The 27,188-nt window shown below is 31.5% G+C and overlaps 1 pseudogene; it reads left to right on the forward strand.

Moving 5' to 3' along the window:
• Nucleotides 1-2,146: 2,146 nt before the first annotated feature.
• LOC102967323 lies at nt 2,147-3,176 on the forward strand (annotated as a pseudogene).
• Nucleotides 3,177-27,188: the final 24,012 nt, after the last annotated feature.

Consider the following 27,188-nt stretch of genomic DNA (forward strand, 5'->3'; position numbering starts at 1 on the left):
GACTTGTGAGTCAAGGACATTGATCAAGGATCAGTCAAATGTTAAAATATCTTCTCTTGGATTTTTTTTAATAATTAAAATTATTATCATTCAATAATCATGCAGATACAGCACAAATATAGAACATAGATGAACATAAATGCCACTGCTTGTTAAGTACAAACAGGGAATCTTAGCAAGATAGAATTTTGCCTAAGTAGACTCTCATTCTAGTAGGTAAACATTGTGCATTTTTAAAAATTATAGTGATATCTTAAAATCTTTAAAAAATAGAACCACTTTTCTAAACTACAAATGTGCACACACACATACCTTTTAACATTTATGGTACATAATGGCCTTCAAATTCGATGTAGACTAATATAAATTTATCTTTAACGGTGCTTAAAAAGTTGTATTTCGCTTACTAATATACAATGCCATTTTGCTATTTGAGAATTCTAGTGTTCATTAAAAAAACTGTTTTATGGAATTTAGGCTGTCTTCCAATATTAGGACATATTACAACCAGAGAGAAATGGTGCTATTGGAATTCAGTTCTATTGGTATGCGTTTTACTCAGACATGGATTATTTCTTCCTTCAGTATATATATGATATGTGAAATTATATAATAAATCATAACTATTTATATATTGAAAACATTTTAAAAAATCGATATTTAAGCCCAAAACTATATTTTCCTTATCATATATATCCATTAATACTGAATCAAACATTACTCTTTTCCAGAGACTTTGGTTAGCTTATTTATGACTTATTCCATATTTGTAATATTTTCCTGAACTATTTTCTTTTGAAAAAAATCCTTCATCCATGGGAATTTAAAATAGAAATTTTAGAAGAATAGAGATTTGAACTAAATTCATTACCTCCTAGACACATTAATGTATCTTCTGATTGGTTTTAAAAAGTCATATCTGCAACCTAAATTTGCATTATTCTTCAGTTAAATAATCATAAATATAGATTCATATCATAATCATAAATAATAGTTCTGTTGAGTAAATGACTTCATTTCTACTGAAGCATTGTTCTAGGCTGACAAGAGTCAGTGTAAAATAGTCACTAAGAGACTGTGTATCATGAAGAGTCAAACACTTATGATTTACTATGAATTTCTTCATAACTAGCCAAAGAGTTTCCTGGTTATAAATTTATAATGATAGCCATTGAATTTTTTTTTCTGAGACACTAAACAAATAAATCATGAGACATGAAAAAATGGGTTCACTCAGAAGAACAGAATTGAAAGATATAAAGCTTTAAATATTTTAAATGCTGTACATTTGTATTCATAAATGATCACAAATGCTGAACAATGATATGGTCATAAATAAGTTTTTAAAATTAGGTGTTATGCATAACATTATATAGACAGGTTAAATTACATAACTAAGCTGTACATTTTTCTAAACATTGCTGTAAGTACATTTGTATCAGTATGATATATTTATATTATTCATATATTAGACCTTAGTATTTCTGGACAAGTATATGTGAATATATATGCCAATATATTCTTGCTTAGACAAATGGCAATGTAATGAATTAGACACATGTTCCTAAATACAAACTTGAAATTATTATATATATTAACAAACTTGAAATTATCATATATACTAATCATGGAAATACAAACTAGATCTTTTAAGTTTTCATGTACATAAAATTTATTGCCCCCACACTAACAGCATGTTGACCTCTTAATAACAGGTACCACCACATTCCAGGTCAGAGAAAGTTGACAAATTCACACAGTAGGGAGATTGACCTGATATCTCATTAGGGTTTTGGCCCAACGCTTTTCTACTTTCCATCCCTTATCCATTCCTTCTACTGTATTTTTTCCTTCTTTCATTGAATTTTCACTCCTTTCTTCAAAAAGTGACTTGCTGAAAGATTAAATATTTTACTACAAGTTATTCTGTTTTCTATTTCAGTTCTATGTAGATATGTGTATTATTACAAAAAAACGAATGCTTAAAAATACTTTTATTATTGTTTTTAAAGTATCTTTTGTTTCCTAAAAATAAATGCAAAAGGTACAATTAGGATATTAGAGCAAATATTTGTCCTTTTGATTTATATATCTAAATGAGCCTGATTAAACATAATCAGATTTTTTGAGCTTTTTGGTGGCTGAAATGTCGAGGCTCAGCTACCCAGAGATGGAGGGCTGACTAAACCTTCTCAGCCTACTAGACAACGATATCATGGCTCTCTGCAACACCATCAACAACCGCCTGGTGCAGCCTGAGGACCGCCAAGATGCCATTCGTGCAATATTAATGTACAAAGTGTAGAAGAATTTTTGAGGCGTAAGAAAGTCGACCGAGAAGTCATATTTAAGTACTTGGCAGCACAGGGGGTTATTAAACCTCCAGCTACTGAAAAATACAATCTTATTTAGCATGCACAGGATTACTGGAAAAGGCAATTACAGCTGAAATTGAAGGAAACGCCAGAGCCAGTTAAGACAGAGGACATTAGACTCTTTTGACAGCAGGAAAAAGAAGATAAAAAAGCTAAAAAAAAAATTGATTTTCGTTGATTAGGAGAAGAATTCTGTCACTGGTTATTTGAACTTCTTAGTTCTCAGAATCCTTTTCTGGGACCACCTCAAGATGAATGGGGGCCACAGCACTTCTGGCATGATGTCAAGCTTAGGTTTTATTACAACACCTCTGAACAAAATGAGATGTACTACTGTGGAGTGGAAATTGTAAGCCTTTGTCTGTTGTCACTAGTGAAAGAAGAGTATCTTTTTCTCAGTTCCAATCTAGATTCTTGTGTGCTTCTCTCCGTGGTCTAGTTATGGTTGGAGTTGCTGGGACTGTCCACGGAGGGAACACTTGTTTGGGCATTTTTGAACAAATTTTTGGACTCATACACTGCCCTTTTGTGGGAAATACTTAGAAAATCAAATTTATCAATATGAAAATTATTGGAGAGGGTTCTCTTGCTCCTGGAACATTAATGAAACCAGCTATTACATTCAAACCTAGTGATCTAGAGGCCTTGTATAACATAATTACTTCATGTGGTACCAATGAAGTACGACTTGATGTAAGGCAGGCATTGGATAGTGGAACTGGAGACCAAGTTTTATGCAGTGGAGATGAGGCATTGTTGAACAAAAGAGAACTGAGTTTACCCAACCCTCTAAAGCATTGAGCACTGTAGGTCAGTGTAAAAAATACAGAAACTCTTCCAAATATCACATCAGTAATTTTTAAGTGATTTCAGATGGGAGGATTGACATATTTTAGTTGACATATCTTTCTTGACTACAGACTAATATATAATGTGAATACTTGCCTCTTTCTACCTGAGTTGCAGCAAATGTTCTGAAAGCTTAATGCAGGTCATCAAATAAATCCCACTTTAGATGGTATAACTAATGGTGTGCCTTAGAAACTAGGTAATACTTTCATTTTACTTAATGAATATTCTAATATCTGTACTTTTCATATGAGAGAGATTTAATGTAAACTCAGAAGTTATCAATTTAGAAAACTTGAGTAACATTCTCTTGCAAAAAATCCAATAATTTAGCAGGTAGTTAAAAATTTACTTTCCCTTTTTAAAATTTGAGGAACACTTTTCAAAAGTTATCTATAGTAGTCCAAGCTGATCTAAGCCTTCAGCTAACAGTTTTATAGAGCATTTATCGTAATACCACATAGAGGAAACATACTGTTGAAATTTTTAAAAAGGTGTGCCCAGTTCTTTTACTGTTTTCCTCTTGCTTGATCTTGGAAGAGGTGACAAAAACACAAACCACACATACACAAATTTATAACGTGGGATATCTATTATATACATATATGTACTCCCACATCATAAATTAAATTATTAGGATTTTTGACCCCTAAATTGTTAATACAAGGTTTGAGTTACAAGATTAAGTTGCCAGATTAATTACAGAGTTGCTTTAGGGTTTAAATTCTTCATCACCTGGAAACTATTTGCTGATCTTGGATCTAGTTAGTAATTTTAATTTACTAAAATGCCATATGGAAAAAAAATCAGCCGGGAATTTTTGTGATGATGTGCTGTACATGGTAAATTTTTACCTTTAACTCTTCTCACGATCACCTAGGGTAATAAATTTTGGAAGCAAGAGGAACAAACTCATCTTTTTTTTTTTAATGCCATGCCTTTATGAGGAGTACAAATTGATATGTCTTAAAATAAGAACTTAATAAAGGAGGCAAATCCCTGGCCTGCTCTAAGAATAGTGTATTGTTTAGATTTAAAGCCAGGTTACGGTTTTCTCCTTTAAGTATAGAGTATCATTATAACATGTACTCAATAAATATCCTAAGTAAAGGATAAAATTTTTAAAAATCAGATTTTTGAGTAACATTTTGTATAAAGGTAAAAGGAGATATATAATTTTTATGTAATTAAAATGGTTCTCTGTGTGACATTGTTTATGTATCCACTTGTTTTTTATCTAGCGTATGAGTCAGCAATAGCTTTTTAAAAAACTATTGAAAAATGCAAAAACACTCGAAAAATGCAAAACTGAAACCAAACTAATCTTATCATAAAATATTAAGCTGATCATTCAATTTAAGGCATATGATAGCATATATATAACTTTTAAAAATGTTTAGTTTAAATTTCAAAGTTATTTATTCTTTTTAAAAAATATAATTTTCTTTTTAAAAAGTTAGTTATCCTGTCTGGGCTTCAAATAACGTGACTTTAATAAGTAAGATCGTTGCTTATACAACTCAGAAGAATTTAAAACATATAAAACTTACAGGGGTTTAAGAAAAAAACTTATAGGGTTTTAAAGAGAAATATTTATTTTATCTTAGTCTATATAAAAGAAGTTCTTGGAATGCAATGAGGGTTTTTTCATTTTTAAATTATTAGTAAAAGGTAAGATGGGTTGCATATTATACCTGAATAACAGAAATTTCTTCAATATAAACAGATTTTAAAACATTGCATAGAAATGGTAGACTTATTCTTATTTTCAAAGGGAAGGAACTAGCCAAACCTGAGTGTGCAGAGTGAAATAAATAAACTTTCCTTTCATTAGTGAAAATCACATTTTACTTACATTGGGGGTGACAAAAATACTTTAAAACTTTATTGGGGCCCCTGGGTCGCTCAGTCGGTTAAGTGTCTGATTCTCTATTTCAACGCAGGTCATGATCTCATGGTTTGTGAGTTCGAGCCACAAGTCAGGCTCTGTACTGATGGTGCAGAGCCTACTTGTGATCTCTTTCTCTCCCTCTCTCTCTGCCCCTTCAACGCTCTCTCTCTCTCTCAAAATAAATAAATAAATTAAAATAAACTTTACAAATTAAATTCATATAGAAAAAAGGTATATATTTAAAAATTGGAAATATTTTGATGTTAAATAAGGCTAAAATTATATGTGCTACTAACATAATATGTAACATTAAATATTCAACTATTTGTTTTGCAAAAATATTTTCATTATGTAAATAAATATATCGTAGATTCTTCAAGTATCAACCTCCTACTCTATTAAAAATGGCATTTGTTGGGGCACCTGGGTGGCTCAATTAGTTTGAGTGTCCAACTCTCGGTTTCGGCTCAGGTCAAAATCTCATGGTTCATGGGATCAAGACCCTGTCTCCGGCTTAGGACTCTGAACTGACAGCCTGAAGCGTGCTTGGGATTTTGTCTCTCTCTAGCTCTCTGCCCTTCCCTGGCTGGCGCACAAATGAATGTGAGCACACTCTGTCCGTCAAAATAAATTAATAAACTTAAAAAACGGTGTTTGTTATCGGTTCTCCAGGGGTTATATATGACTTACAGTTATGCTTGGACTGCAATATAAATGAAATATGTTTAATGGATGCAGTAATCTGGGAGTCCAAAATATATAAAAGAATTCTATTTCGATGAAGCAATAAGATTCTGACTAATTTGAAAACACTGACACGTTAACAGTATGCTTTCTTGAAGAAGTGGTTACTAGAGAAAATACTTAACGGAGGGAACTGGTCTTCATTCAAGTGGGGCAGATACTCTTCCTTTATAGTGTTGTATATGATTAAAGGGCAGTCATTCACATGCAGATGTTATACGTGCATACATTAGAAGAGAGGGGAATAACATGCCTATCCAAGTTGTTATTGATAGTCTGTATTCCACTTCAGATTAAATATAGGTGATTTTCTTTATTTTCTTCCAGCTTGTCTTTGTATTGCCTTTGTGTTCTTTCATTACAGTTGAATATGTTAGTACAGTATACTACACATAATTAAGATTCAGATAATTCTGTTGACTAAAACTCATCTATTTTGATCTTTTATTTCCTGCAAATAAGTACTTTCCCTTTACTTATTTAAGCATCTTGCTGCTCACTTCACATCAAATTACATTATTAAGAGGTCTATGCATTTTTATAATTTCTGCTTATTTAATAATGTCCACCTGCATGATAAGTTCTTCTGCATCCAGTTTGCATATTCCCCAGATATTTGGAGTTAATTTTTTCTTATTGATACAGTAATTTATATAGAGAATTGAATATTAGTGGAAAGTCTAAGTACTGAGGTGGAACATATAAAGTAGTACCGGACCATATGAAATTGTTATTTTTCACGTCAGAATTTGTTGAATATCTGCAATTTCATATAATTATACTTAATAATCAAAGATCTTAGACCAGATGATTTACTGACAGGGAGATGACACAGCTTAATTTGTAGTAACTCCAAAATTATAATGTTATTCATGGAGATATTTCCTGAATATACTCTTCACATATGAAATTTGTCAATATAATTACATAAGATTTAAGCAACAATTAATGTTGTGGAAATATTTATGAATAATTAATATTTAATAATGCATTATATGAAAGTGAGAATTGTGAAGTAAGGACTTCTGATCTAATTTTCACACGAGTTCCCCAAAATGAAACATAGTTCCATTAAATGTCCTTAGTGCAAATTACCCAATTATGCAATATCAATTTCAGTGAGATGTAGCATCAAGCAAATCTATTTTCCAATTCAGTTACATATTGAATTAGTAGACATTTCTAATAAGGTAAGCATTTGGATCAAAAGGTAGTATTTACTTTTTTCTACAGAATATTTATAGTGTTTGTACTTTAATACAGGTTATAGAAACATATTGGATGAAACCTCCATGTAATTGCTTATCTCATTATGAGAAAATTAAGAAAATTTGATTTCTAAGAAAAAATTAAATTAACAGAATTATTTCCCAGCAAGTACCTTCCCCATTTTTCCTAAAGTTACATTTTCATACAGATTAACTCTTTACTGGGTGATCCCCTTGAACATAATCTCAGTTTAGGTTTGATTCCAAGACATTGCTAGGTTTTGTTTGTCTTAGTATAAGTGAACACATAAACATCTTTTGTCTTACATAAAGTATCTGTGTTAGTAGTTAAGAGCTTAAGTTTAGGAGCCAGATAAATCTGCTTTCAAAATTCTAGGTGCATACTTTAATAGCTCTGAGAACTTGTGCAAATTACTTGAAGTCTTAGAGCCTCATGTCCTCATATTTAAATGGAAGTAATAACAGTACCTATATCACAAGATTGTTGTATTAAATATACTTAGCAGAGTGTTTGGCATGCAATAAGAACTCAATAAAATGGCAACAACTATTATTTTAATAATTGATTATATACTTTAGAAGTTGTATTAAGATGAATCTAAGTGCTGAATGTCTCAAGGTATTTTCGTAATTTGTATAAACATGGAACTTTTTTTCCTTTATATTTTATTTTAATAGGATTATGACTTTCAGTAATTTAACAAGGCATGCATAATCTTGGAAGCAAGAGTTCAAATAGCCTGAGTGGAGAACTATCGAATTTCTTAGATTTTCTTCAACCACATATTGATAGTGAGGTTACTGATAAAGCCTACTATTTCCTAAGTAGTGGAAATTTTACACTTCTTAAATTGGCAGCAGTGTTGTTAACAGTAGTCATCACAAATGATGTTCTTTGACAGCTTAAACAATGTTAATGTAATGCAGAAAAATGGCGAAGAAAAGTACATAATTTCCATTAAGAAAACTGAAGTGACAAAAATACTGATAAAATCACTTATTGCCATTACTCCTAGAAGTTGCAGTGTTCATTCGTGATATATTGGAAAATGATGAATATACCAAACTTTATTCTAAGAGAGACTTTTTGTGACTATAAAAGATAGTAGATTTAAGTTTCTTTCACCAACCATTTTATTTCTACTCATTTGATTTATTTTTAAAATTCTTATAACAGCATATTTAAATGTAGTTGTTACTTTGCAGACTTTTATTCCCCCTTTCTCCCCAGATAAAGAAATAATACATAGAAGATGAAATTTTACAGCCCCAAACTCTGTTTATCTTCAAAATGTAGTTGTACCATATGTTCTTCTGGGAATTTAAACTAGATACTTGACTATTGATCTAGATATTGTATATTTCAGATATACATTATGTATACATACATATACATAAATATAAGTATGTGTATGTGTATTTTGAAAATCAGTATTTGTGGTAACATCTCAAAAACAAATTTCAAATATCTTAAGGCTTTAATTGTAGAATCATTATATTAACAACAATAATATTCATTAGTTACATGTATTATATTTAGAGCAGTGTCACACTAAAATAAGTCATTAAGATCTCTGTTGTTATCTTATTTTTCCTTCCCATCACCTAAGTTCATCTGTTTTGTTTCTTAAATTCCACATATGAATGAAATTGTATGGTGTTTGTCTTTCTCTGACTTATTTTGCTTAGCATAATACACTCTAGTTCAATCCACATTATTGCAAATGGCAATATTTCATCCTTTTTGGTGACTAATATTCCATTGTATGTATACACATCTTCTTTATCCATTCATCAGTTGATGGACATTGGGCTTCTTCCATAATTTGGCTATGGTTGACAGCACTGCTTTAAACATTGGTGTGCATGTGTCCATTCAAATCAGCATTTTTGCATACTTTGGATAAATACCTACTACAGAAATTGCTGAGTCATAGGGTAGTTTACTTTTAGTTTTTTGAGGAGCTATCATACTGTTTTCCAGAGTGGCTTCACCAGTTTGTATTCTTACCAACAGGGCAAATGTTTCACTTTTCCGCATCCTAGCCAAAATCTGTTCTTTCCTGAACTGTTAATTTTAGCCTTTCTGAGAAGTATGAGGCGGTATCTCATTGTAGTTTTAATTTGTATTTCCTTGGTGATGACTGATGTTGAGCATCCTTTTATGTGACTGTTAGCCATATGGATGCCTTTGGAAAAGTATATGTCTTCTTCCCATTTCTTCGCTGAATTATTTGATTTTGGGTATTGAGTTTGATAAGTTTTTTATAGATCTTGGATACTAACCCTTTATCCAATATGTCATTTGTAAATATTTTCTACCTTTCGGTCAGTTACCTTTTAATTTTATCAATTGTTTCTTCTCTGTGCAGAAGCTTTTTATCTTGATGAGGTCCCAATAGTTCATTTTTGTTTTTGTTTCCGTTGCCTCAAGAGACATGTCTAGTAAGAAGTTGCCACAGCCGATGTCAGAAAGGTTGCTGCCTATTTTCTCCTGTGGGGTTTTGAATGTTTCCTGTTTCATAATTAGGTCTTTGATCCATTTGAATTTGTTTTTGTGTATGGTGTAAAAAAGTGGTCCAGTTTCATTCTTCTGCATGTTGCTCTCCAGCCTCCCCAGAACCATTTGCTGAAGATACTGTCTTTTTTCCATTGGATATTCTCTCCTGCTTTGACAAAGATTAGGTGGCCATAAATGTGTGGTCCATTTCTGGGTTCTGTATTCTATTGCATTGATCTATGTGTCTGTTTTTGTGCTAGTACCATACTGTCCTGATGATTACTGCTTTGTAATACAGCTTGAAGTCTGGTATTGTGATGCCTCCAGGTTTGGTTTTCTTTTTCAACATTAGTTTAGCTTTTTGGGGTCTTTTATTATTCCATACAAACTTTAGAATAATTTTTCTAGCTCTGTGAAGAATGCTGGTGTTATTTTGATGAGGATTGCATTGAATGTGTAGATTGCTTTTGGTAATATGGACATTTTAACAATATTTGTTCTTCCAATCCATGGGCATGGAATGTTTTCCCATTTCTGTCTTCTATTTTCTTTCATAAGCTTTCTATAGTCTTCAACATACAGATCTTTTACTTCTTTGTTTGTTTAGGTTTATTCCTAGGAATCTTATAGTTTTGGGGGCAGTTGTAAATGGGATCTCTTCATTGATTTCTGCTGCTTCATTATTGGTGTATAGAAATACGACTAATTTCTGTATGTTAATTTTATATCCTGTGACTTTGATGAATTCAGCTATATTAGTTATAGCAGTGTTTTGTTGGAGTCTTTGGCCTTCATGTAGAGTATCATAACATCTGTGAAGAGTCAAACTTTGACTTCTTCCTTTTCAATTTATATGCCTTTTCTTCTTTGTTGTCTGATTGCTGAGGCTAAGACTTCTAGTACTATGTTGAACAACAGCAGTGAGAGTGGACATCCCTGTTGTGTTCCTGACTTTAGGGGAAAGCTCTCAATTTTTTCCCATTGAGGGTGATATTAGCTATGGGTCTTTTGTATATGACCTTTATATTGTTGAGGTATGTTCTTTCCATCCCTACTTTCTTGAGGGTTTTTACCAAGAAAGGATGCTGTATATTTGACAAATGCTTTTTCTGCATCTATTTAGAGGATCATATGATTTTTATCCTTTCTTTTATTAATATGGTGTATCACCTTGACTGATTTGTGAATATTGAACCAGCCCTGCAACCCAGAAACAAGTCCCACTTGATCATGGTGAATAATTATTTTAATGTGCTGTTAAATTTGATTTGCTATTTTCTTGTCCAAAATTTTGCATCCAGTTTCTCAGGGATATTTCTCAGGGATATCCGGCTTCTCAGGACAACTCTCCTTTTTATTGGGGTCTTTGTCTTCTTTTGAGATGAAGGTAATGCTGGCTGCATAGAATGGGTTTGGAAGCTCTCCTTCCATTTCTTCTTCTTCTTCTTCTTCTTCTTCTTCTTCTTCTTCTTTTTTGAAACAGTTTGAGAAGAATAAGTATTAACTCTTCTTTAAATGTCTGGTAGAATTTCCCCTTGGAAGCCATCTGGCTCAGGACTCTTGTTTGATGGGAAATTTTTAATTAATGATTCAATTTCTTTGCGGGTTATGGGTCTTTTCAAGTTTTCTATTTCTTCCCGTTTGAGCTTTGGTAGTGTGTGAGTATGTAGGAATTTGTCCATTTTTCCCAGATTGTCCAGTTTGTTGGCATATAATTTTTCATAGTATTCTCTAATAATTGTTCGTATTTCTGTAGTGTTGGTTGCTACCAATCTTCTTTAATTAATGATTTTATTTGGGGTATTTATCTTTTTTGATAAGTTTGGCTAGGCATTTATCAATGTTGTTAATTCAGTCAAAGAACCAGCTCTTAGTTTCATTGATCTGTTCTGTTTTTTGTTTGTTTGTTTCTATATTGTTTATTTCTGCTCTAATCTTTATTGTTTCTCTTCTGGTTTTAGACTTTATTTGCTTATCCTTTTCTAGTTCCTTAGGTGGACTGTTAGAATGTTACAATAAATGGATATTATCCTCTTAACCTTAATGAATTTAAGATTTATTATTATGATAATGTGATACTTATGGAGCAAATATATTAAAATAATAGATATTGAAATAATTATAGCTAAATTCACCCCAAGGTGATAAAAGGATATGTGATGATGGATGAGCATTATATTTTTGCCATATAGAATATATCTCTTACTTGATTAATTTGTAAAGCCATTTTTTGAATGCTCTCTAAGTCATATATCAAAAATCAAGATAATTGGTTTTATGTGGAAAAGCAACCATCATAAATTTTCTTGCAAATGCTGCTTAAGCATTGATTATTAACATATTTGATAGAAAATACTGCAACAACTTTTGTGAAGTGTTAGAATGAGTCAACAAAACATAAACATCATAAAGAAGGAAGCAATATTGATGGAATCCACTTTTTGAAGAAGATTAGACACAAATGTGAAAATTAGACCTATACAAAAAAGAAATGCAATAAATGAGTACTTTCTGGAATAAAAATAAAATAAAATACTAATTTTATAAAATTACCATACCTTATTAAATCTTTTGTTTGGCACTTCATGTTTCAGAATATATAGAAAATATTCATGTCAAGCACAACAGCCAATGCACCTATTCCATTCTACCTGTGGTCAGTCCCTTTGAAAGTGTGAGCTTATCAGTTGCTCTAGTTTGTCTTTTTCCAGATGTGGTTACCTTTTTTTGCAATGTCTTAGATTGCTTCCTGCCAGCTTTAAAATCTACCTTATTATTTCCCCAGTCTGTGAAAGAAGCTTTGGCTGCATGAGAACAAGAAAACAGAAGTAACCATATGATACCTCATGGTTGATTAATGGTGTATTTTTGACTTCAGGAGACATTAAAGTAATTAGAGTGATTGGAGCCAAGTGAAGTTAAGACCATGGGCAAGATTTCATATTTTCATATAATACCCAAATTTGTACTATTTTTAGCAATTTGTTATTGTAGTCTGCAACCCACTCATTCATATAGAATTAGTTTTTTCAGAAATTAAAAACAGTACTATAATGAAAGAAAATGTAACAATATGTGAGGGAAATTATGCCTTGGAATACTTTTGACAAACTATTTGAACATTACTTTTGTGGTTTGAAATCTCTAGAATTGAGTAGAGACTTAGTTCCTTTATCTACTTACTTTTTAGAATGACAACACATACATATAAAATGAATTTGCATTTTTTTCATATCTTAAAATTTCAGAGTTGCTTATTTTGTTTCTGCTTTTTTCTTTCTCTGATTGTCATGATTCTGTCCCTCTATGACTGTTGCTTATGCAACCGCTAGGCATTACATACACAAAATATCACTTAAATAGCATTGGCACTGCTATAACTTATAGAAAATTTTAATTATCTCTATCTGTTTTAATTATGGATCCCTTATAAGTTTTCAAACTAAGACTATAGTAGGAGTGGGATGTCAGAAAATGGTAAAGAAATTTAAGGTTATCTTATCGTTTGTTCATGAGAGAGAGAAAATTAGAGCCAAGTAAAGGTATGTATGTAGAAAAATCTTCCTTGAATGTCTGATTTAAATTCATCATGCTTCCATAAAACTAAGCAGTGAGTTTTTATATCCATGTTTAGTAACTAAATTTCTGTACTGGTCAAAGAAGCAAACTCAGCATTTTAAAGGAAAACCTTTTTAATCTTAAAGATTCGAATACATTTTCAAGTGGTAAGTGTAAGGGGTTGGAATAAAAATCTGGAGATTGAGGTTATTTAATTATGCATGTTTATATCCTGATAGAGGCAGAGTTGAGTTTGTTATTCATTGAACCCTGAATTAAAGACATTCTGAAATAGTTAAATTATGAAAGATAAACTCTGCAAGGACAGAGATTTTTGTCTGTTTTGTTCACTGATTTATTCTCAGTGCTCAGAACAGTGCCTGACACATTTTGTTTTAAAAACTTAATAAATATTTTTAATAAGTCACTAAACCTTTATGAAAGAGGGTAAATATATTCTCTATGCTTGCAATATGGCTATTTGCTTAAGTTTTAGAAATGTCATTGTCCTCTTTCTCAATACTTTCCAGTTTTTAAAACCCCTGATAGAATTTCAATTGAAAAACACATATTAAAAAGTTTTATTTTATGATGTTATTAAAGAAAGAGTGGAACAGATTTAGAATGGGTTGGCAGAAGAGGACTGCTTGGAATTAGGTCACTTTCTTAATTCCTCCTTTTGTGTAGAGATGTTGCAACATGCATACAATGTTTTAAAAAATGGTCTGTAGTATTCTTCTGTCAGTTGTAATAATGTGTAATGCTTAAGGGTAAAATAAGAAGAGAGTAGTAGTTTTAATTCCAATTGTCACTGTCCTATTTTTATTTCTGCTTATGTTTGCATAGTACTTACAAAACCACACACATAGACATTGAAGCATTTTATATGTCCTATATTCATAATGTTTGTACAAGTATATTTGTGCATATTAACACAGCAAGTACAAATGGGTATTTTTATATAGAGCCAATATTTCATAAGAAATTAAATCTTGTAAAACGTTTTATTACATTATTTAATCCCAATGTTCATCGTTGAACAAATAGGCTAAAAATACCCTAGGCAATAGTCTTTTTGTATTTATTAGGATAATGTCTTCAGTACAGCATTACTCACTATTAAAATGTTTTATAAATGGCATGAACTTCTCAACACAGGAAAGTGGGTGGATTCATAATATATATGTTTTTACTTCTGTGATAAGAATTTTTAAATGAAATGTTTCAAGTATATCTGGTTCATTTATTGGTTGACCTAAACTATTTCAATTGTTGCAACAAATACATTTATTCTATTAATGATTGAAAATAGGAAGGTTTCTTTTTTTCTCACTTTTGTGTCTTCTGACCTGTCCAAGTGCATATTTTTTTAAAACTGCAGATGCACAGCTATACAGTGGAAAAATTATTTAATATAATACATTGACATAATCAGACCATAATATTTATAACAAATTTATTTATATCTATCATTTCATGAGTCTTCCTGTATTTAGAACCATTACTAGAATTTTGTTAATGTTATCAATTATCAATAAATATTGAGAAATTCCTTAATTAGATACCTATGTGCATTAATAATTTTCTGTAATGAAAAAATAATTTTCTGTTATGGATTTTTAAATGACCATCTGTCAGCTGATCTTTTAAAAATTTTGAATGCATTGATAGCTGCATTAATTCCTATTTAATTGTAAAATTATAACATCTGATAGCTGCATTAATTCCTATTTAATTGTAAAATTATAACATCTGATAGCATTTAGTGCAGCATGATACAAATTTTACTTTGTTTATATTAATAGATTATCTATAAATAACATCCAGAAGCACATTAAAATGTTTCTTGACACAAGATATTAAAAGATAGTATGCCAAATTGATACTATTTCAAACAAACCAAATTGAGAATTAATAAAGGAAACTGAAGAAAAAATTGCAAGTTATGAGGAAATAAAAATTTGTTATTGAATATTATCGGAAGAACTAGAGACCTGAAATAATTTGGCAAATTTAAATAAGTGAAAAATAATAAGCAAGGGGGAAAAATCAATCAGAGAGACGTTTTTGTTACGTTTATTTTTGAGAGAAGGAGACACAAAATCTGGAGCAGGCTTCAGGCTCTGAGCTGTCAGCACAGAGGCTGACATGGAGTTCAAACTCACAGACTGCTAGATCATGACCTGAGGCAAAGTTGGATGCTTAACTGACTTGAAGCCACCCAGGCCCCCCATGAAAACCCATTTTAATATGATCTACTTTCAATCTATAAACATAAATTCTGAAAGTTAGAATATCTTCTAGTCAGTTTCTTCCATTGAATGTTTGGATGTTATCTACCAAATCATAAACATGTATATCTAAGCTGATTAGCTAACTTCTCACTATCATCTGAAAACTGTTTTTTCCCCACAGAATAATTTAATAGGCAATTGTTTATGTTGGGTTGAAAATTGCCTCCTTGTAGTTATTACCTAGTCTTATTCCTCTCATCCAAAGAAAGGAAACTTGAATCTCATTTTCACATGGTAGTTCTTCTCATTTATAACCATTTGTCACATCAACCCCCTCCTCTATCTCAGGATTTTACTTCTTTAATCCAAACTTCCTGAATCCTTCATATGTTATGATTCTTGATTTCTTTTCACATAGATTGATTTTTTTTGATGTACAGAGATGAACACATGGAATATTGCATAAAACATTTATTACCAATAGAAGAATTACATTTGAAAACCATATTATAATGATACATAATGACTGTATTTTTGTTATTGGTAAAAGATATACCTTACTGTCCCTTAAGTATTGAATTCAGTGTTTTAAATTATTTTTATTACCTTTATCTATCTTGGTATATTATATCTTTTACATATTTTTATCAATGATGACCACGTTAATAAATACTGAGTCTTTTAATTACTATAGGTATGTTGTATAATTTGCCTTAATGAAAAAAATGTATAATATTATTTAATAGTGTCAATTGTAATAATATTTTAATTTAATGATTTTAAAACTGAGCATTTAGTTAACACACTTTTAATGGTTGGCTTTAATAATTTCTTCTTTTTCTTCCTCTTCGCTCTCTCTCCTTTTCTTAGTATACTTCAAATTTTGAGAAAGCCAAAATTGAGTAAACACAATTTTTTTAGAGTTCAAGCATAGTGGAGGAAATTCATCAATGCAGTGATTGCAATTGCAGGTGGTTTATGAATTTTTACTTTATGTACATTTATTTTCAAGCGGTTGTTCATGTTTCCTTTAACAATCTATTATAGGAGTCAGATAAGGAGCTCAACCCTGCTACTTAAAAATCAATAAACTACCTAATACCTTACTTTTAATTTGTCTAATCATGACTCTGCCACGAAGTGGACCTAAACAAACAAATTTAAACATTAAGAATAAATGCATAGATCTATCACTTTTACTCAGTGGTCATTTTAGATAGAAAGCTTTATCTTGCCATTAGACAAGATGCCAAATACATTTATTTGAGGGGTGAATAGAACATTTTTTATTACTAACGTTTCTGCACATATACAGAATAATAGTTTTAATGATGATTTCCCGTCAAGGAAATATCTTTAAGCATCGCTTGAGTCATCAGAATGAGATTAAATTTTAGCCAATGTGCTGCTAATGTTAAATATTTTCATTTTGTTCTAATTATTTGAAAACACAGAACACTCATTTGCTATAAAAGGTAAGTAAGATTTTTAGCCAAAAAGTTTCAGTTTATCTGAAGTACCTGTTTTGGCTTGACTTGGGTCTTGGGGTAGGGAAGACAGAGAGAAGAATAGGTGTAATAATTGGTATTTGGAATATGTGCAGAGGGGTCTTGTTTAACAAGTGAACAGGTGATTCTTTTTAATTATCTATAGAATACATAGGATAATAAGAAACTCAGATTTGGGTATGTGAAATAGTTTCAATGCACTTGAATGATTTTGGAAAATGTGTGGAAAAAAATGTGTAGAATTAATATAGATTGATCAAGGTATTTTTAAAGTTTTATAAACATTTTCTGACTATTTGCTACAAGATTATGATTTAACATAATGGCCAGTGTTACAAAATATTCTAAAAATACAAAGATTATTTTGATGTATATCATCTGAAGGTTTTGGCCTGAAAGAGATATATTGTAAACCTGCTCAGCTGATGCTGATGTGTTGTAAAGATATATTTGTTTATGAATATATTCAAAAATCAAAGGCTAAAGATCTCTTGAGTGAATTCAACTGAAATGCATATTTGTGTGTGAGTATAAGAAGTAAAAGATAAGGGGTAGAATATTTATAAATGAGCACTTATAGGTAAGCCTTCTGTAATGGTATCTCCTTATCTGATGAAATGGAAAAATATGCTGGAGTCAGAAAGATATAGATCACAATTTTGTGCTTACTGCTGACTAGATATGCCACCTCCGGCTTAATTTTTCTGACTTCTAGTTTCCTTGCTCATAATATGAAGACAACAATGTAAATGTCACAGGCAGAATTGGGATAATAAACATCCAGTAGAAAGTAGATACACATACAGAAGATTTTTGGAGATGTTTTAAAATAACTGTTTCAAATGGCAAGCTTTCATTATTTTTGATAGCTGAGTAATATTCCATTCTACATATACACTACTTCTTTACTCATCAGTCAGTGGACATTTGAGTTCTTGCCATAATTTGGCTATTATTGATAATGCTGCTATAAACATTGGGGTTTATATGTGCCAGTTCGATTCAGTATTTTGTATCCTTTAGTTAAATACTTAGTAGTGCAATTGCTGTGTTACAGGATAGTTCTATTGTTAACATTTGAGGAATCTGCCTACTGTTTTCCAGAGTAGCTGCACCAGTTTGCATTCCTATCAACAATGCAAGAAGATTCCTCTTTCTCCACATCCTCGCCAACACCTGTTGTGTCCTGGGTTGTTAATTTTAGCCATTCTGACAAGTGTGATGTGGTATCTCATATTGTTTTTAATTTGTATTCCCCTGATGATGAGTGATATAGAGCATCTTTTCATGTGTCAGTTAGCCATATTTATGTTTTAATTGAAAAAATGTCTATTCATATCTACTGTCCATTTATTAACTGGATTATTTGGTTTTTGTGTGTGTTGAGTTTTATAAGTTCTACAGAGATTTTGGATATTAACCTTTATCTGATATGTCATTTGCAAATATCTTCTCCAATTTTGTAGGCTGCCTTTTAGTTTTGTTGATCCTTTCCTTCACTGTGCAGACGCTTTTTATCTTGATCAAGTCCCAATAGTTTATTTCTGCTTTTGTTTCCCTTGCCTCCAGCAACATGTCTAGTAAAAAGCTGCTACGGCCAAGGTCAAAGAGGTTGCTTCCCGTGTTCTCCTCTAGGATTTTGGTGTTTTCCTGTCTCACATTTAGGTCTTTCATCCATTCTGAATTTATTTTTGTGTATGGTGTAAGAAAGTGGTTCAGTTTCATTCTTCTTCATGTAACTGTCCAGGTTTCCCAACACCATTGGTTGAAGAGGCTTTTTTTTTCCATTGGATGTTCTTTCCTGCTTTGTTGAAGATTAGTTGACTATATAGTTGTGGGTCCATTTCTGTGTTATCTATTCTGTCTATATCTGTTTGTTTTTTTGTCAGTACCATACTGTCTAGATGATTAAAGCTTTATAATATACCTTGAGGTCCAAAATTGTGATGCCTCCATGTTTGCTTTTATTTTTTTTCGATTGCTTTGGCTATTCAGGGTATTTTGTGGTTCCATACAAATCCTCAGATTGTTTGCTCTAGCTCTGTGAAAAACACTGATGCTTTTTTGGTAGGGATTGCATCAAATGTGTAGATTACTTTGGTTAGTATAGACATTTTAACGTTTGTCTTCTGATCCAGGAGCATGGAATGTTTTTCCATTTCTTTGTGCCATCTTCAATTTCTTTCATAAGTGTTCTATAATATTCAGACTACAGATATTTTCCCACTTTGGTCACGTTTATTTCTAGGTATCTTATGTTTTTTGGTGCATTTGTAAATGTGATAGAATCTTTTATTTCTTTTTCTACTGCTTCATTGTTGGTGTACAGAAATGAAACAGATTTCTGCACATTGATTTTATATCATATGACTTTGCTCAATTCATTTATCAGTTCTAGAAATTTTTGGTGGAGTCTTTTGGGTTTTCTACGTAGAATATCATACCATCTGCAAATAGTGAAAGTTTTATTTCTTCCTTGCTGATTTGGATGCCCTTTATTTATTTTTGTTATCTGATTTCTAAGTCTAAGACTTACAGTATTATGTAAAACAATAATGGTGAGTGGACATCCCTGCTTTGTTCCTGACCATAGATGAAAAGCTCTCAGTTTTTCCCCATTGAGGATGATATTAACTTTGGGTCTTTCTAATATGGCCTCTATGATATTGAGGTATATTCTGTCTATCCCTACTTTGTTGAAGGTTTTTTTTTTTTATAAAGAATGGATGCTGTGTTTTGTCAAATGCATTTTCTGCCTCTATTGAGAGGATCATATGGTTCTTTTCCTTTATTTTATTCATGTGGTGGATCGTGGTGATTGATTTGTGAATATTGAACCTTCCCTGCAGCACAGGGATAAATTACAATTGATCAAGGTGAATAATTCTTTTAATGTACTGTTGAATTCTATTTGCCATTATCTTGTTAAGAATTTTTGCATCCATGTTCATGAGGGATATTGGCCTGTAATTTTCCTTTGTAGTGGGGTCTTTGTCTGGTTTTGGAATCAAGGTAATGTTAACCTCATAGAAGGAGTTTGGAAGTTTCCCTTCCATTTCTATTTTTTTAAGTTTATTTATTTATTTTGAGATAGAGATAGAGATAGAGATGATAGAGATAGAGATAGAGAGAGAGAGATAGAGAGAGAGGACGTGAACATGAGCAGGGAGGGGAAGAGAGAGAGGGAAAGAGAGAATCCTAAGCAGGCCCCATGCTGTCATTGCAGAGTCCAACACGGGGCCCTATCTCAAGACCATGAGATCATGACCTGAGCTGAAATCAAGAATTGGACACATAACCTACTGAGCCAACCAGGGACCCCTCATTCCTATTTTTTGGAATAATTTCAGAAGAATAGATATTAATTCTTCTTTAAATACCTGGTAGAATTCTCCTGGGAAGCCATCTGGCCCTGGTCTTTTTTTGTTTATGTGTGTGTTGGGGGTGGGGGGGATTTTTGATTACTGATTCAATTTCTTTGCTGGATACGGGTCTGTTAAAATTTTCTATTTCTTCCTGTTTCAGTTTTGGTTGGTTGTCTGTTTCTGGTAGTTTGTCCATTTCTTCCAGATTGCCCAGAATTTTGACAAAAAAAAATTCATATATCTTTAATAATCTTTTGTGATTATTTATATTCCTGTGGTGGTTGTGATGTCTTTTTTTCATTCAAAATTTAATTTATTTAGGTCCTTTCTCTTTGGCTGGGATTTATCAATGTTATTAATTTTTTCATAGTACCAGGTTTTAGTTTTGTTGTTCTGTCCTACTGACTTTTTGTTTCTATATCATTTATTTCTGCTCTAATCTTTACTGTTTCCCTTCTTGTGCTGCATTTTGTCAATATTTGTTGTTCCTTTTCTAGTTCCTTTATGTGTAAGGCTATGTGTAACTTCCCCACCAGTTTGAGATTTTCCTTGCTTCTTGAGTAGCCCTGTATTGCAACATGCTTCCCTCTTAGGACTGCCTTTCCTCCATCCCAAAGGTTTTAGAATGCCGTGTTTTCATTTTCATTTCCTTCTATGTACTTTTTAATTCCTTTTTTAATTTCCTGGTTATCCCAGTCCTTCTTTAGTAGGGTGTTCTTTAACCTCCATGTATTTCTGATCTTTCCAAGTTTTTTCTTGTGGTTGACTTCAAGTTTCATAGTGTTGCGGTCTGAAAATATGCATGGTATGATCTTTATCTTTTTTATATTTGGTGAAGGCTGATTTGTGACACAGTATGTGATATATTCTGGAGAATTCACTATGTGCACTCAAAAAGAATGTGTATTCTGCTGCTTTTGGAGGAAATGTTCTGAATATATGTTAAGTTTGTCTTGCTCAGTATGTCATTCAATGTCATTGTTTCGTCGTTGATTTTCTGCTAAGATTATCTTTCCATTGCAGTAAGTGGGGGTGTTTAAGTCTCCTATTATTATTGTATTATTATCAATGAGTTCCTTTATGTTTGTTTTAAACTCATTTATATATTTATTTGTTTTAAGTGGAGGGCATAAATATTTATAATTGTTAGGTCTTCTTGATCAATAGGCCCCTTAATTATGATATAATGTCCTTCTTCATTTCTTGTTACAGTCTTTGTTTTAAAATCTAGTTTGTCTGATATAAATGTTGCTACTGTGTTTTTTCTAACATCCATTTGCATGATAAATATTTCTCCACCCCTCACTTTCAATATGTTGGTGTATTTTGGTCTAAAGTGAGTCTCTTTTTTTAAAATTTATTCAAATTAAAGTTAGTTAATGTAGTTTAGTATGATTTCAGAAGTAGAATTTAGTGATTCATAACTTACACATAAGACCCAGTGCTCATCCCAAAAAGTGCCCTCTTTAATGCCCATCACTCATTTAGCCCATCACCCCCACTTCCCCACCAGCATCCCTCAGTTTGTTCTCTATATGTCAGAGTCTTTTATGATTTGCCTGCCTCTCTGTTTTTACCTTATTATTTTCCTTCTCATTCCCTTATGTTCATATGTTTTTTTCTTAAATTCTACAGATTAATGTAATCATATGATATTTGTGAGTCTCTTGCAGGCAATATATAGATGGGTCTTGTTTTTTTGTTGTTGTTTGTTTGTTTCTTTGTTTAATCCATTGTTATACCCTATGTCTTTTTATTGGAACATTTAGTTTATTTACATTCAGAGTGATTATTGAAAGATATGAATTTAGTGCCATTTTGTTACTTGTAAAAGTGTTGTTTCTAGTGGTGTTCTGTTCCTTTTAGTGTTTGTTGCTTTGGTCTTTTTCTCCCCCTCAGTGAATCCCCTTTAATATTTCTTGCAGGGCCACTTTAGTGGTGACAAACTCCTTTACTTTTTTGTTTGTCTAGGAATCTCTTTATCTCTCCTTCTATTCTGAATGACAACCTCACTAGATAAAGTATTCTTGTCTGCTTATTTTTCCCATTCAGCCTGTTGAATATATCCTGTCATTTCCTTCTGATCTTCCATGTTTCTGTGGAAAGATCTCCTGTGATTCTGATCTGTCTACCATGGTAGATTAAGGACTTTCTTTTCCCTTGATGCTCTCAGGATTCTTTCCTTGTATGTGTATTTTATGAATTTGACTATATGTCTTGGTGATGACAAGGTTTGCTTGAATTTAACAGGAGTTTTCAGTGCTTCTTGAATTGGATATACTTTGACTTACAGAAAGGTCTTGTCATGAAAGTAGTAAGTATACTGAGGAGATGGAGAGATTAAATAAAATTAAAGAAAATAAATATATTATGATTCATCCATAAACTTTAATAAATGTTACACTTTAAAAGCAAGTAAGCCAACCATAATAATAACTTCTGCTGAAGAGGATGAGAATTTAATTAATATTAATTTGTTATATATTTGTTGAATAGACAAGACTAGCAAAATCATAGTTTATTCTAACTAGGGACATATAAAATGTATATGTAAAGTTCGGAGAACAAAATGTGAGGGGAGGGGGAGATATAGGGAAAAAATTAGGGAAAAATAGGTCAGTGTACACATAAAGGGGTCCCACTGTTGACAGTTCTATATTAAGTGAAAATAAAGGCAGTGGTGGAAATGATTAATAAATCATGTATCAAAAATGTTGGGATGCCTGGGTGGCTCAGTCTATTGAGTGTCCAATTTTTTATTTTGCCTCAAGTCATGATCCCAGATTTTTGGGATTGGGCCCTTGTTGGGTCCCACACTGAGTGTGGAGCCTGCTTAAGATTCTCTATTTCTCCCTCTGCTCCTCTCCCTCACTCATGATCTCTCTCTTTCTAAAATAAAAATAAATAGATGCACCAAAAATGTATATAATATAAAATAATATAAAACAGAATATTTATCTTCAAAAATTTAATTTATAAATACTTTACCTTATTTTTTGCATTTTTGTTATATTAGATATGCTTTGGTATAAACAAGGAAAATGTTATTCCACATTTTTAATACTTGGAAATTTATTTTATATTTTTTAAATTTTTTTTAACATTTATTCATTTTTGAGACAGAGCATGAATGGGGGAAGGTCAGAGAGAGAGGGAGACACAGAATCCGAAACAGGCTCCAGGCTCTGAGCTATCAGCACAGAGCCTGACGCGGGGCTCAAACTCACGGACCGCGAGATCATGACCTGAGCCGAAGTCTGACGCCCAACCCACTGAGCCACTCAGCCGCCCTGGAAATGCATTTTAGAGTAATAATTTTATTTTGCTTATGATCATATCACTAGTAAATGATAAAGTTGGGGTCCAGAATAAGGTCTCTGACTCTTAGATTTAATTGACAGATAGATAGATAATCTTGAGGATGGAGATCACAACAAGTTCATGATGTAAGAAGGGAGGAAGAAGAAAATAGAAAGAAATAAAAAAAAGGAGAAAGTGAAAATGAAATAATGAAGTGATAACCTCCATGTGATTCTGCTTAGTACAAAGAAAATTATGTTACAATAAACCTTATCTGTGTGACCCTGGCAAGGTTTTTTTTTTTTTTTTTTCAACTTTTTAAGAGATTAGGATACGTTCTAAAGAAAAAAATAATATTCATTAAAAATGTCTGCTGTTGGTTGCTACTTAAAACATCCAGAAACAAAATCTTCACTTTTCCTTGTTTCAAGTAAAGTTATGCTAGAATGTGAATTCCCCGTCATATTTTAGTATAATTTCCCTTAATTTCAACTGCCTATGCTAAATATTTATAATTATATATATCTATATATACAATTACATATGTATATAAGTACATATATACACTTTTATTTATGTGTGTATATACACTTTTATGTATTAAAATATATTTTATTTTATATATATCATAAATATATCGCTTTATTAAATGTTATTAAATAATATACTTTAAAATATTTTATTATATATGTGGTATATATAATATATATATTATAATTATATATACTCTATAATTATAACAATTATATAATTAAAATTAATCTCCCTTTTAATGGTCTTGTTAGAAAATTTTGCAAGTATGAAACAATTCCAAGGCTGGAATTATTATATATATATGTAATATGTGTATATATATATGTATATATATGTATTGTATATATATATATTTACGTGTATATATATATATTGTATATATATATAATATATATATATATAGTTAGATGCAGATATTTATATATCTGTATACACCATATATAATATAATATATGCACCATATATTATATATATATATATATGTATATATATATATATGCAATTGAGCTCTTGAAGCATTTGAAGCTGTTCACCAGGAATAAGTTATTACAGTATCTCTTTAATTTTAATCTTATTTAATCTTATTATTATTATGATGGCCTGTTATTTATACAGTCTTTTTTTTCACATTCTAAGTCTTGTTGACAGGGAAACCAATTTTTCACAAATAGAAATAAATTTCATGTACCCAATCTGAATCAAGGTATAAATGTAAACTACAGAGACCTGCTTCTTCTTATGGTTGGAACTCAGGGTAATTTAGTTTGTGTAATCATATTACATATGTCTTCATTTTCTGCTTCACATTTCCATCTTCCTTTGCATGTATCAATAATGTTTCTATACTAGTCTAGTGACAGTGTGTTGATTGCTTCCCTTGAGACAGGTGTGGCAGTGTTTCAAAGGTTGACAGTTTGTGCTGACAGAGCATGAATATCAAGTTTTTCTCAGATTAGTGGTCTTAGTTGAAATCTTCACCCATTTTGCCCATTTCATAAAGCATCTTTATCTTTTCAATCACCCTTCAAAGAAAATTTAATTTGGGCTAGTCTTTTCACATAATAAGGATTTGGGCACTTATTTCTATTTTATTTTTTAAAAAGATACAACTATTTGGTCTTTAATTTTAAAACTAAGTGAGAACTAAATATCTTTCCTATTGGCTATGAGTTTGGACTTATGGTTAAAGTTAGATATGTTTTGAAATCTGGGTTTAGAAAATCCAAATTGTGAAAAACTCTTCTACAAAGAGATTTAGTAATCTTGAATTAAATTGCTAAGAATGAAGCATTGAATAATATATCCTGGAGACAAAAAGCAAACAAACTTTATTTTTCTGAAGGAACTACTATTACTTTATCTTATGTAACCATAGCTCAAAGTGGTGTGCAGTTAGTATCAGGTGCAGTGAGTAAAGATACACTAATGTTATTGGAGGCAGAACTTTCAGTCTATAATAAATAACATGTTTGTCTTAGAAAGCATAGTTGCCTCTAAGAGGATCAGAGGAGTTTGAATATAATGATTTCTTCATTTTTTTCAACTATAAGATGAAATTTTAACTAGAAGTTTATGCTTTCAACTTTAAGATAACTCAATTTTATATTCTCTGATTTATATGATGTGTAGATTAACATTTTTGGTCTATGCTGAAAAGCAAAAGAGATGAAAAATCAAATGCTAATGACTATTAGGTTCCTGAAAACTTGAGGTTATTATCAAAATGCACCTCCAGTGGGAAAAATGAAAATATAAACTTATTTTATTCATAAATAGATCTTTATTAATGTTCTCCGTTCTTATTAAAATAAGTGCTTGGCACTAATAGGATGAAGTAACATTTTAGAAAATTTTCTTAAAAATTTTATTTTATTTTGATTCCAGTATAGTCAACATACAGTGTTATATTAGTTTCAGGTGTACAATATACAGATTCAACAATTCCATATATCACCTAGTGCTTATGGTGAATGTGCACTCCTTAATCCCCATTACCTACTTTACCCATACTTCCATCCCCTTCCCCTCTGGTACCCATCAGTTTGTTCTCTATAGTTAAGAGTCTGTTTCTTAGTTCCTCGTGCACTCTCTCTTTCTCTGCTTGTTTGTTTCGTTTCTTAAATTCAATATATGAGTGAAATAATATGATATTTATCTTTCTCTGACTTATATTGCATAGCATTATACTCTAGCTCTATCCAGGTTGTTGCAAATGGCAAGATTTCATCGTTTTTATGGCTGAATAGTATTCCATTGTACGTATATGTGTATATATACATGTGTATGTATTGTGTATATATTCTGGTGTGTGTGTATGTGTATATATATATATATATATATACACACATACACACATCACATCTTCTTTATACAGGCATCTACCCACGGACACTTGGGCTGCTTCCATAATTTGACTATTGTAAGTAATGCTGCTATAAGAATAGAGGTGCATATATGACACTGAATTAGTGTTTTATATTTTGGGGGTAAATACTCAGTAGTGTGATTACTGTATCATAGGGTAATTCTAGTTCTAACTTTTTGAGGAACTTCCATACTGTTCTCCACAGTGGTTGCACCAGTTACATTCCCACCAACAATGCCAGAAATTCCTTTTTTTTCCACATCCTTGCCAAAAGTTGTTGTTTCTTATGTTATTTCAGCCATATTGATAAGTGTGAAGTGATACTCACTGTAGTTCAATTTGCATTTCCCTCATGATGAGTGATGTTGAGCATCTTTGCAGGTGTCTGTTGGCCATCTCTATATCTTCTTTGGAGAAATGTCTGTTCAGGTCTTCTGCCTATTTTCAATTGGATTATTTGTTTTTTAGTGTTGAGTTTTTTAAGGTCTTTATATATTTTGGATACTAACTATTGGATATATCTTTGACTAAATATCTTTTCCCATTCAGTAGGTTGCTTTTTAGTTTGTTGATTGTTTATTTTGCTGTGCAGAAGCTTTTTATTTTGACGTAATCCCAATAGTTAATTTTTGCTTTTCCCTCCCTTGTCTCAGGAAACATATATAAAAAATGTTGCTACAGCCTATGTCAGAAACATTACTGCCTGTGCTGTCTTCCAGGATTTTTATGGTTTCAA

Source organism: Panthera tigris, chromosome X, assembly GCF_018350195.1.
Source record: "Panthera tigris isolate Pti1 chromosome X, P.tigris_Pti1_mat1.1, whole genome shotgun sequence".
Taxonomy (NCBI): domain Eukaryota; kingdom Metazoa; phylum Chordata; class Mammalia; order Carnivora; family Felidae; genus Panthera; species Panthera tigris.